The sequence below is a fragment of the Giraffa tippelskirchi genome, chromosome 12 (genome assembly GCF_054371585.1).
Source record: "Giraffa tippelskirchi isolate mGirTip1 chromosome 12, T2T-mGirTip1v1.2.pri, whole genome shotgun sequence".
Lineage (NCBI taxonomy): Eukaryota > Metazoa > Chordata > Mammalia > Artiodactyla > Giraffidae > Giraffa > Giraffa tippelskirchi.
Window position 1 is genome coordinate 115,146,273 of NC_137286.1, and position 12,022 is coordinate 115,158,294.

Genomic DNA, 12,022 nt, shown 5'->3' on the forward strand with positions numbered 1-12,022 from the left:
AGACTCTCAATGGTCCCTTCTGATCAAAGTTCTATGATTCTATGATTCATCTCCTATCATGAGTCCTGACAGGGCCTGTCACATAGTATACACTCATAAGAATGTAGAATGAATGACCAGGCTTAGCATTGTCAGAATTGTTGTTGCTGTTATTCAGTCACCCAGTCATGTCTGACTCTTTGCAACCCCATGAATTGCAGCACACTAGGCCTCCCTGTCCTTCACCATCACGCAAAGTTTGCCCAAGTTCTCATTCATTGCATCGGTGATGCTGTCCAGCCACCTCATCCTCTGATGCCCTCTTCTTCTTCCCTTGATCTTTCCCAGCATCAGGGACTCTTCCAATGAGTCATCTGTACGCATCAGATGATCAAAATACTGGAACTTCATCTTTAGCATCAGTCCTTCCAGTGAGTATTCAGAGTTGATCTCCCTTAAGATTGACTTGTTTGATATCCTTGCAGTCCAAGGGACTCTCAGGAGTCTTCTCCAGCACCACAGTTTGAAGGCATCAATTCTTTGGTGTTCTGCCTTCTTTATGGTCCTGATCTCACAACCGTATGTGACCACTGGGAAGACCATAGCCTTGACTATATGGACCTTTGTCAGCAGAGTAATGTCTCTGCTTTCAAGAGACCCTGTCTAGGTTTGTCATCACTTTCCTGCCAAGAAGCAATCCTTTTCTGATTTCATGGCTGGAGTCACCATCCCCAGGGATTTTGAACCCAAGAAGAGGAAATCTGTCGCTACTTCCACCTTTTCCCCTTCTATTTGCCATGCATTAATGGGGCCAGATGTCATGACCTTAGTTTCTTATTTTGTAAATTCAGTCTTAAGCTGGCTCTCTCACCTCCTTCACCCTCATCAAGAGGCTCTTTAGTTCTTCTTTGCTTTCTGCCATTAGAGTGGGATCATTCACATATCTGAGATTGTTGCTGTTTCTCCCACCTATCTTCATACCAGCTTGTAACTCATTCAGCCTGACATTTCTCATCATTTGCTCAGTTCAGTTCAGTTGCTCAGTCATGTCCAACTCTTGGCGACCCCATGGACTGCAGCATGCCAGGCTTCCCTGTCCATCACCAACTCCTGGAGCCTACTCAAATTCATGTCCATCAAGTCAGTGATGCCATCCAACCATCTCATCCTCTGTCATCCCCTTCTCCCCCCACCTTCAATTTTTCCCAGCATCAGGGTCTTTTCCAATGAGTCAATTCTTTGCATCAGGTTGCCAAAGTATTAGAGCTTCATTTCCTTTAGGATTGACTGGTTGGATCTCCTTGCTGTCCAAGGGACTCTCAAGAGTCTTCTCTAATACCACAGTTCAAAAACATCAATTCTTTGGCACTCAATCCATACACAACTACTAGAAAAATCATAGCTTTGACTAGATGAACCTTTGTTGGAAAAGTAATGTCTCTGCTTTTAAATATGCTGTCTAGGTTGGTCATAGCTTTTCTTCCAAGGAGCAAGAGTCTTTTAATTTCATGGCTTCAGTCATGGCATCTGGTCCCATCACTTCATGGCAAATAGATGGGGAAACAATGGAAACAGTGACAGACTTTATTTTGGGGGGCTCCAAAATCACTGCAGATGGTGACTGTAGCCAGGATTTGCTCAGAATATAGGTTAAACAAACAGGGTGACAGTAGACAGCCCTATCATACTTCTTTCTTGATCCTGAACCAATTAATTGTTGTTCCATATAGGGTTCTAACTGTTGCTTCTTGATCCGCATACAGATATTTCAAGAGACAGGTAAGATGGTTTGATATTCCCATTTCTCTAAGAGCTTTCCACCATTTGTCATGATCCACACAGTCAAAGGCTTTAGTGTAGTCGAAATAGAGATAGATGTTTTCTGAAATTTCCTTGTTTTCTCTTTAATACAGTGAATGTTGACAATCTGATCTCTAGTTCCTCTTCCTTTTCTAAACTCAGTTTGGACATCTGAAAGTTCTTGATTCGCATAATGCTAGAGCCTAGCATGCAAGATTTTAAGCATAACCTTACTAGCATGGGAGATGAGTGCAATTGTCTGATGGTTAGCACATTCTTTGATACTACCTTTCTTGGGAATTGAGATGAGGATTGACCTTTTCCAGTCCTGTGGCCACTGCCAGGTCTTCCAGATTTGCTGACATAATGAATGCAAAACCTTGATTACATCCTCCTCTAGGGACTTAAATAGTTCTGCTGGAATTTCTTCGCATCCACTGGCTTTATTAACAGCAGTGGTTCTTAAGGCCCACTTTACTTCACACTCCAGACTGCATGGCTCTGGGTGACTAACCAACCAGAGCCAGAATTATATAACTTTAAAAAGACACATTTAGGGAGTTTGGGGAAAATGGATACATGTATATGTGTAACTGAATCACTTTGCTGTTCACTTGAAACTATCACAACATTGCTAATTGGCTATACTCCAATATAAAATAAAAAGTTTTTTAAAACTTTCAAAAGAAGACACATTTAAGGAACTGCTACATCAGTTACATTAAGAAGATCTCAAAACAATCAAAATGTAGAAAATCATAGAGTCCTTAGAACATATATGTCAAAGAAATGACACATTCAGAAAGGAATGGAAAAAATTTAATTGATAGCATAAGCATTATTTTAATATTGGAAGATTCAAAACAATCATATACCCATATGTATAGTTTTCAGCAAAGTAGGCATAGATAAATTGAAAATAACCCTACCTAACTCACCTGTACCAGAAATATGTCAATTCCCGTATTTGATTTTTATGGTCTTATGTTTATAATTATTTTGGTTTGTACTCTTCTCCCTATGAGATGTAAGGAACTCTGTCTATAATTGCATTGTATCATTGGTATTTAGTCCATCAAGTTTTGCATTTACTGAATAAGCAAGCAAATTGGTAAAATTTTTCTAAATAAATTCTGTTTTTCAGTTTATTCCAAATTTGTTACCAAAGATCTCTTGCCACAGGAAAATTTTCCCAGCCCAGGGAACTGAGTAAGGACTTCTGATGAGGGAAGAAGTTCTTCCCTTGAAAAGAACCCTGTCCTAAGCCTTTAGGAACTTGTAGAACAAGTGTTCACTCTTCAGATCAACCATGCTTCCTTAATGCTCTTTTACATTATTTGTATTTCTTTTGGAAACAGGCCACTTCATTTTAACATTTGAACATACTCCTTCCCTTTTTGCCTTACTTCATAATTCATAAGACATTCTCCTGTGCCTGGAAATCAGTTCTCTTCACCCCCTTTTCCATATATGGATAATAAGATATTAGGAGTTAGTCAACAGCTTCACACACCTGCCCTCCACACCGCCACTTAACATACTATACTGCAACCTGAAAACTCTATAACTTCAGTGTTAATATGAAATGAAACAGTTTCTATGTTGGAAGCCTATAAATTCGCACTCTCCCCAATTTGGTTTATTTGTAGTAAGAACAACTCATTAAAACAGAAAATCAACAAAGTCTTAGCAGGTGGATATGCATTTCTCTTTGCAGCAAAGTGACCTAAGAGATTTGGTTCTAACAGTCAGTGTTTCAGAAGCTGTTACCATGTGTCAGGCATGGTAAACAGTGTCAGGAGGAGGAATAATAAACGAGAAAGATGTGGTCTCTGCCCCATAAAATATAAAATCTAATTGAAGAAGCAAAACTGTGGAGAAGTTTATAAATTGCATAAAATAATAGAGCTATATTCTTAGAAGTAGAGAACTATTTAATGAATGGAGTGGAGGGAAGATAAGTATAGTAATTAAGAAGAATAAAAGATCAGTTGAGCTGGAGTGAATTTGGAAGGCTTCACAGAGAAAAAGGAACTTGCATGATGACTTGGATGATGGATGGGATTGAGAGAAGAGAGAGAAAACAGTGTATCCCAGGCCAGCAGGGTTGGTTTCAGCAAAAGCATCAAATCAAGGAAGTTCAAGGCTGCTTAAAGTAGAGTTGAGCTGGGGTACGGGGCCAATGACAAGAATACTTAGAGCTGTCTGCAAAGGTTGCAGCTCGGTGGTCAAGGTTTTAAACTGTCAGAATAAGCCCTTTGGACTTCATCTGGTAGGCTGTGAAGAGTCGCTGAAGTCTTCGAGCAGGGGAATGACAAGATTGAAAGAGTGTTTTATGACCAACTTGTCAGCAATGTGAATGATGAATTGGCAAGAAGAGAGATTGGAAATAGGGAGAATAATTAAAATTAAAAAGCTTCTATAATAGGAGAAATGGGGACAGATGATAAGAATCTCAGAAAGGGGATTAGAAGTGGGAGGAATGGAGAAAGAAAGGGAATAAGAGATATTTTGAAGAAAGACCTGACAAAAGTTGGTGATTGTTTAGATTTGGTAAGAAGAGCATCTGTGGCATCAAATATTGAAGCCTGGGTGACTACGACAGTGCCATCTTTGTGCCACACACTACAGTTAACATGCAAGATATGTTCATACTGGAAATAAAGAAATGGAGCCTCTTGCAGCAAACATTGTCCCTTGGAAGGACAACATAAAATGTTCTCTTGATGACATAGTACTAATAGATATTAGAAGGATGGCTCACCTTTGACTGTCTAAAATGTCCCTTCACAGCAATAGAGCCTAGCTATTTACAGGACATCATACTTAGATTGCATTACCCATCCTTCTTTTGACCAAGCATGGATTGAATTGGGCTGCACACTGAAGACTGCATGAGGCCACATGGGCCATCCAAACCCAGAAATTTGGAAATGAAATCAGGGAAGATTATGGTCACAGGTACTAGGTGATATAAAGTCAGCCTTGAGAGAGCCATTTGAGGGAATCTATGTGTTATTGACAGGCTTTCCAGGTGGCACTAGTGGTAAAGAACCCACCTGCCAATGCAGGAGACATGAGAGACGTGGGTTCGATCCCTGGGTTGGGAAGATCTCCTGGAAGAGGGCATGACAACCCACTCTAGTATTCTTGCCTAGAGAATCCCCGTGGACAGAGGAGCCTGGAGGGCTACAGTCCATAGGGTCGCACAGAGTCGGACATGACTAAAGCGATCTGACAAGCACCCATGTGTTACTGAACCAAGCCTGGGTCCTCTCACCAGCATGCAGTAAAGTCAATCTACTGACACCAGCTTGTGGTGAAGTGCAGTATTTACTGCAGGGTGCCAAGCAAGAAGTCTAAGAAGCTAGGGCTCCAAAGACCCCAACTCCTCGATAGCTTTCAGAGAAAGACAGGGTGAGGAAGGGACTTTGTGATCGTCTCGTGGATGTTCTTCTGATTGATGGGGGCTGAGGTAATTGGGAAACAGCATCACCAACCTTCTAGTTCCAACCAGTCTGGGATCTATGTGCTTGCGGGCAACGTATAGTTAACTTCTTCCACCTGATAGGGGTTTCAGAATCTGTAAAATAGCTCAAAGGACTTGGCTCAGGATATTATCTATAGTCCTTGAAGAGGAACTAGAAGTCCTTGACTCTGTTTGGTGGCTAAACTATTATTATTTTGTCTTACTTGACTGTTTTCCTTTCTTTCTGCATTCTCTCACTACTCTGATTAAATTAACTCTTTGGAACTCAGGGAAAGTCTAGAAGGCTAAACGTTTTTCTGCATGTAAGAGGCTGGTAGAGGACAGACAAGGAAGGAGAAGGGGGAAGTCTGTTACAGGAAGGCACCCGAGAGCCCTGCTCGGTTACACTATGAAGGAGCCATGTGAAAGTATGGAAATAGGAACAGCACAGAGAGAGAAAAGGAGAATGAGAAATTGGCAGATCAACAAAGAAAAGCAACGAGGAGACACGTTAAACCCAGAGCGGAGAGGGAGTACCTGCCTTGGTCTGGCTTACTCACCAGGTACCGTTTCCCTCATGAAACCCAGAAGCGCTTCCTGCCTGTGGATCTTTCCTCAAATGGCTCCTTTGGCTTAAGCTAATCAGAAAGGCTGTCTGTCCCTTGCAATAAAATGATCCCTAGCAAGGAAAAGTTTATCCTACGACCTCTGGGTATCATGAACTGAAGTAGGACAGGCAAGAGGAATATTTATGCATGGAACACGTGACTGGAATTAAAGGAGGGAAGCCAGGGCAGGGGCTGGATATGGCGATATAGTCAGTTAACTGAAGATGAAGACTGAAATTTTATCACCAGTGAGCATGTGCAAAAGAACACAGAGAGTCTGGGCAGGAAGAAGAGAATTTGGTAGAAGTGGTCCAAGAGGTCACCAGGATTTCCAGCCAGGGCCCTTCAAAAGCCAGCTGAAAAGGGGAGGTAGGGAAGGAAATGCTTATCCTGAGATATTTCCTTTACCCTTTGTTAAAGATGCAAAGGCATATTTATTTTGAAATAAAGGAGACTTACAAAACAAATTTCATTGAAGTGAAGAGCTCCTCCTAATGAGGTCAGAAAAAAGTACATGCCCAGGTTAAATTTCAGTTTCTAAAAGCTAAAATTAAAAAATTTATTTTGGGTATAATCTATTTCCATAAAGACCTTCAAACCTAGAATGGACACGTCTCTTTTCTCATGTAAGCTGAAGTGCTTCCTTCTCCATGAAATCTCCCCAGGGAATAAGAGGAAAGTAGCAAAATCTACAGTCTGGCACATGAGAAAAAAATTTCAAAACTGCCCCAAACAAGCGTATTTTTAAATTGAATACTAATGTCTTAATTATACATTTTAATGCAGTATTTAGAGTATAAAGTATAGAAACAGGTTTGGCACATCTGCGGGCAGGAATCTGACTTCATCAATAGTGTTCAGAGTTTGCCTGCTATGTGGGGGCAAGGAAAAATGAATTAGTTCTAAGTGCAAGAAATAGGACAGCTTGAATAGCAATGGTTAAGTGCTGGTATGCTCAGTCATGTCTGACACATGCGATCCCAAGGACTGCAGCCCACCAGGCTCTAACGTTCTTAGAATTTTCCAGGCAAGAATACTAGAGTGGGTTGTCATGCTCTCCTCCAGGGGATCTTCCCAACCCAGGGATCAAACCCAGGTCTCTTGTGTCTCCTACACTGACAGGTGATTCTTTACCACTAGCACCACCTGGGAAGCCCAGCAATGGTCAGAACCTAGCACAATGCAAGAAGTGCCTTTGTACCTTTTGATTCTGAAAGAATACATGCAAGAACTCTCCAGAACCATCATTGCACTTGACCTGAAATCCTGGATCTATCTTTTAAAACTACTTTGTTTTCAGCAAGTCTCTAAGAACTAAGTGGAGCTCAACTAAATCAGGTGTCCTTCTGGTCTGTTACACGGCACTTTGGTGAAACTATTTCTTCTTTTAAATACAAATATATTGCACTTTAGCTCAGAGACACAGTTGAAATTTTGTAAACAGAATCAATGAAGTTACATTATTACAGAGGTAAAAGAGGCTGTTTACACCATACAATAATCAAAGAGTTAATCTTGTTTCACTCTTACAGAAGTAAAACCCACTGGCAAGCTTTAACTATGTTAATTTTCAAACTTTCAAGTCTGTACTCAAACCACAAAGCCAGCAAACTAAAGGTAACCAAAGGAGCTCTTTAGTAAAGACAGAAATGAACTATGCCTTTTGAAGTGTTTCCAGGGAAATGTGTTTGGAATATTTAAGTCCCAAGTGAGTTACAAAGGTTATTCATTCACAAGTGAGATAAATTCATAGCTGTCAAATTGTCTGGATTCTCTGTGTGATCACTAGGGCTTCAAATCATTTATTTTTTTCTAGCAAAAGTTCAATATTTTCACAGCTTCAAATTTGAACGTACTTTATAATTTGGAAATAAAGAATTGCTTCTCTTCCTCACCTGCTCACTGAAGCAATAAAGTCCATGAGTATATTAAAGCAATTTTTCTCTTCTGTTGTAGTTACATTTTGTTTCTTTTAATAAAGCCAAATGTTTCTAAATTGGATGTTTTTTCCAGTAAAATAGCTGGATGTAATTAACAAGGTGTCTGGTTTCACCAAACAGATGGGGGGATGGGGAATAAATTATTGCAAATACAAACTTTATGGTGTTTTATATTCAGCTATGTTTTCTTGAATAGTTATGAATGAAATTGTTCAAAAGTCCCCCAAAATAAGTTTTGCTGTTTTGGGCTCTTTTAGGAGCTGTCAGAGGTGATTCGGAAAGAAAGAAAAGAACTTTATTTTAATTGTTTTCTTAAGTAAGTGTGTTAGTTGCTCAGTCATGTCTGATTCTTTGCCTCCATGGACTGTAGCCTTGAAAATCCTCTCTCCATGGAATTCTCCAAGCAAGTGGGTTGAAGTGGGTTGCCATTCCTTTCTCCAGGGGATCTTCCCGACCCAGGGATCAAACCCAGGTCCACTGCATTGCAAGCAAATTCTTTACCATCTGAGCCACCAAAGGAGCCCATAAAACTTGTTAGGTGCTAAGAGGAAAGTAAGAATCCTCAACAAAGATGGGTAGGTAAAAAGCAGTTCTTGACAGAATGTTCACAGGAGACAGAAATGAGCAGTGACCACCGACCTGGTGAACTTGAAGTTTATTTCAGTTTGAAAAATAAAGGTAAGGAGATGGCTCTAGGGAGCAGGATCCAGACCTGATATTCTCTGGGAGGGAAGCAAGGACTTCTGGGGGCTCTGACCCAGGGTAATCAAATCAAGGAGCTTGAGGGCACATCTGGATGGAAAAGCAAGACAAAGAGAGAAGTTGATACATAACTGCCTCAGTAAGTCCACAGAGTTCTGGCTCTAGTGAGGAGAATCATCACAACTCTTATTCATGACCTGCTGTGGAGAAAGAAGGCAAAGTCAGAGATGATCCTGCCTTCAAGAGACATCATCTCTCTGGAGAGACAGGACATATATGATAAAGGCTAGTTATGATGTGAAGTAAGTGAATACCTACCTAATAATTGCTGAAGGGATTTGATTGTGGAGCCTGAAAGAAAGAAAGTGCTGAGGTACATGGAAAGGAGAGGAGAGAACTATAGACGGAGAGAAAGATTCCATGAAGTTGTGTGGTTTGGGTTTCGGAAACTATTAATATGAGTAGATTAATTATGTTTCAGCAGAGGATCCATGTAGGTGAAGAGTGGGAAAGAAGGTGGGGAAGTAGGTAAGAGCTAAATTGAAAAGGAGTTGGAGTTTGAAGGCAAGAGTCCTTGAAAGCTTTTTTTAGGGGGATAGTGCATGTAAAGTTGTATAAACTATTACTCTGGTGCGAGCCTGTGGGATAGAGTGGGAAGAGACTGTAGCGAGGACGACACAGTAGAAAGCTACAGTAGACATGAAGTGATGATGGCTTAGATTTGAGGTGTGCAATGAGGATTAGAAGGACAAGAATGGTTAGTGTTTGCTAAGTGCCAGACACATCACTTAGTGCTGTGAAACATACGAATGTAAAACAAAGGACTTAAGACCAACAAAAGGTAACAGGTAGGTTAAGTCTAGGGTAGCTCTGTGAACAATAACATGTTCCACATACAAGAACATCTTCTTTGAAAGGCAATGAAAAATTTACCCAGATGAATCTAGACACAACATTCAGTTAGAGATTCAGGTCATATTTCATTTTCTATCAATTATATAAATATATAGATGAAAAATGAAACTATATAGAGAGATTTATATAAATCTCATATATCTGTGAAAGATATATGCATATCGTATATAGATGGATAGAAAATATATATATGTGTGTGTGTGTATATATATATATATATATGTATATGATTCTATCCTATAAAAAAGTATTTATACAAGTTTTTAAAAAGATCAAACATTGTCTTTTGACATATTTCCTAACACTGGCCAACTTTAGGCCAGGTGTCTCACTCTTCACAAATGCATATGTCATTTAGTTGTTTATGAAGTAAACGATACTTTACCAATCTAGGAAGGATGGCTTTCTAAGAAATTGTGTCATGAATCTGTAAGTTGTAACACCTCTGTAAACTGAAAGAATTTTCATGGTGTGATTTTACTTATTTTCAGAAATTGAAGCTTTATAATAAGGAAAGAACACCTGTACAGTCTCATAAGTTCTTTACTCAAAAAGCTGAATGAATTTAAGTTCAAAGAAAAAAGAAAAAAAGAAACATTATGGGCAATTTGAGTCTGGTTAAACAGTGCAGGGTGACTAGAAGTAGGACTTTCATCTAAGGCAAGACCACATTGAAGGCTGCTTTCAATTTTTAGCTCAAGAGTATCACAAGATATTAAAAAATCACAGTTGACTTTTTAAAATTTAAGGAAATGGCATAATAATCACTAGACTCTGTTGAAAATATAGTAATGAAAAATAATACAACTATGAACAAAGGACTAAAGCAGTCACATTGATCATAGTATAAGAAACAGCAAACTTATATATTGATGCTCAGGTCTATGTTCCTGCGTTGCTGGAGAATTAGCCAGAAAGAAAAACAACAATACAGTATACTAATGCATATATATGGAATTTGAAAGATGGTAACGATAACCCTATATGCGAGACAGAATAAGAGACACAGATGTATAGAACAGTTTTATGGACTCTGAGGGAGAAGGTGAGGGTGGGACGTTCTGGGAGAATAGCATTGAAACATGTATATTATCATATGTGAAACAGAACACCATTCCATGTTCGATGCATGAGACAAGGGCTCAGGGCCAGGGCGATGGGATGACCCAGAGGGATGGGATGGGGAGGGAGGTGGGTGGGGGGTCCAGGAAGGGGAACAAAAAAAAAAAAAAAGAAACAGCAGACTTAAGTGGAAATTGATAGTAAAGGACTTGTTAGTAAAGATATAAGAATTCATAGACTGGATCATTTTTGAGAGAATATCAAAGAAAAAAATCCTGGAAAAAAAAGATTAGTCATTGCAGTAAAAAATTCAAAATAATAATTTTTCTCCAGCCTTTTGCATTTCCTGTAAACCTAATGTATTCTGAAGTCTACCTGAATGTTTTGCAGGGTAGGAGACAAGCACATGGGCTTAGCAATGGGTGAGAATCTCAGTTCAGCTACTGAAAAGCTATATGAGCTCTTCAACCTCCTTAAACACCAGTTTCTCCTCTTCAAGAAATGCAGATAGTGGTATCTATCTCACAGGTTTGTTGTATTTTAAAAGAAAATGCATTTAAGCACTTACCACAGAATTGGGCCCAGAATAAGAACTCAGTAATGTAAGTTAAAGAGATGGGAATACCAGACCACCTTACCTGCCTCCTGAGAAATCTGTATTCAGGTCAAGAAGCAACAGTTAGAACCGGACATGGATCAACAGACTGGTTCCAAATTGGGAAAGGAGTACGTCAAGGTTGTATATTGTCACCCTGCTTATTTAACTCATATGCAAAGTACATCATTTGAAATGCCAGGCTAGATGAAGCACAAGCTGGAATCAAGATTGCCGGGAATATCAATAACCTCAGATATGCAGATGACACCACCCTTATGGCAGAAAGTAAAGAAGAACTAAAGAGCTTCTTGATGAAAGTGAAAGAGGAGAGTGAAAAAGATGGCTTAAAGCTCAACATTCAGAAACTAAGATCATGGCATCTGGTCCCATCACTTCATGGCAAATAGATGGAGAAACAGTGGAAACAGTGGCAGACTTTATTTTGGGGGGCTCCAAAATCACTGCAGATGGTGACTCCAGCCACGAAATTAAAAGATGCTTACTCCTTGGAAGAAAAGCTATGACCAACCTAGACGGCATATTAAAAAGCAGAGACATTACTTTGCCAACAAAGGTCCATCTAGTCAAAGCTATCATTTTTCCAGTAGTCATGTATGGTTGTGAGAGTTGGACTGTGAAGAAAGCTGAGCACTGAAGAATTGATGCTTTTGAACTGCGGTGATGGAGAAGACTCTTGAGAGTCTCTTGGACAGCAAGGAGATCCAACCAGTCCATTCTAAAGGAAATCAGTCCTGAATAATCACTGGAAAGACTGATGCTAAAGCTGAAACTCCAATACTTTGACCACCTGATGCCAAGAACCGACTCATTGGAAAAGACCCTGTTGCTGGGAAAAATTGAAGGCAGAAGGAGAAGGGGATGACAGAGGATAAGGTGGTTGGATGGCATCACCGACTTGATGAACATGAATTTGAGTAAGCTTTGGGAG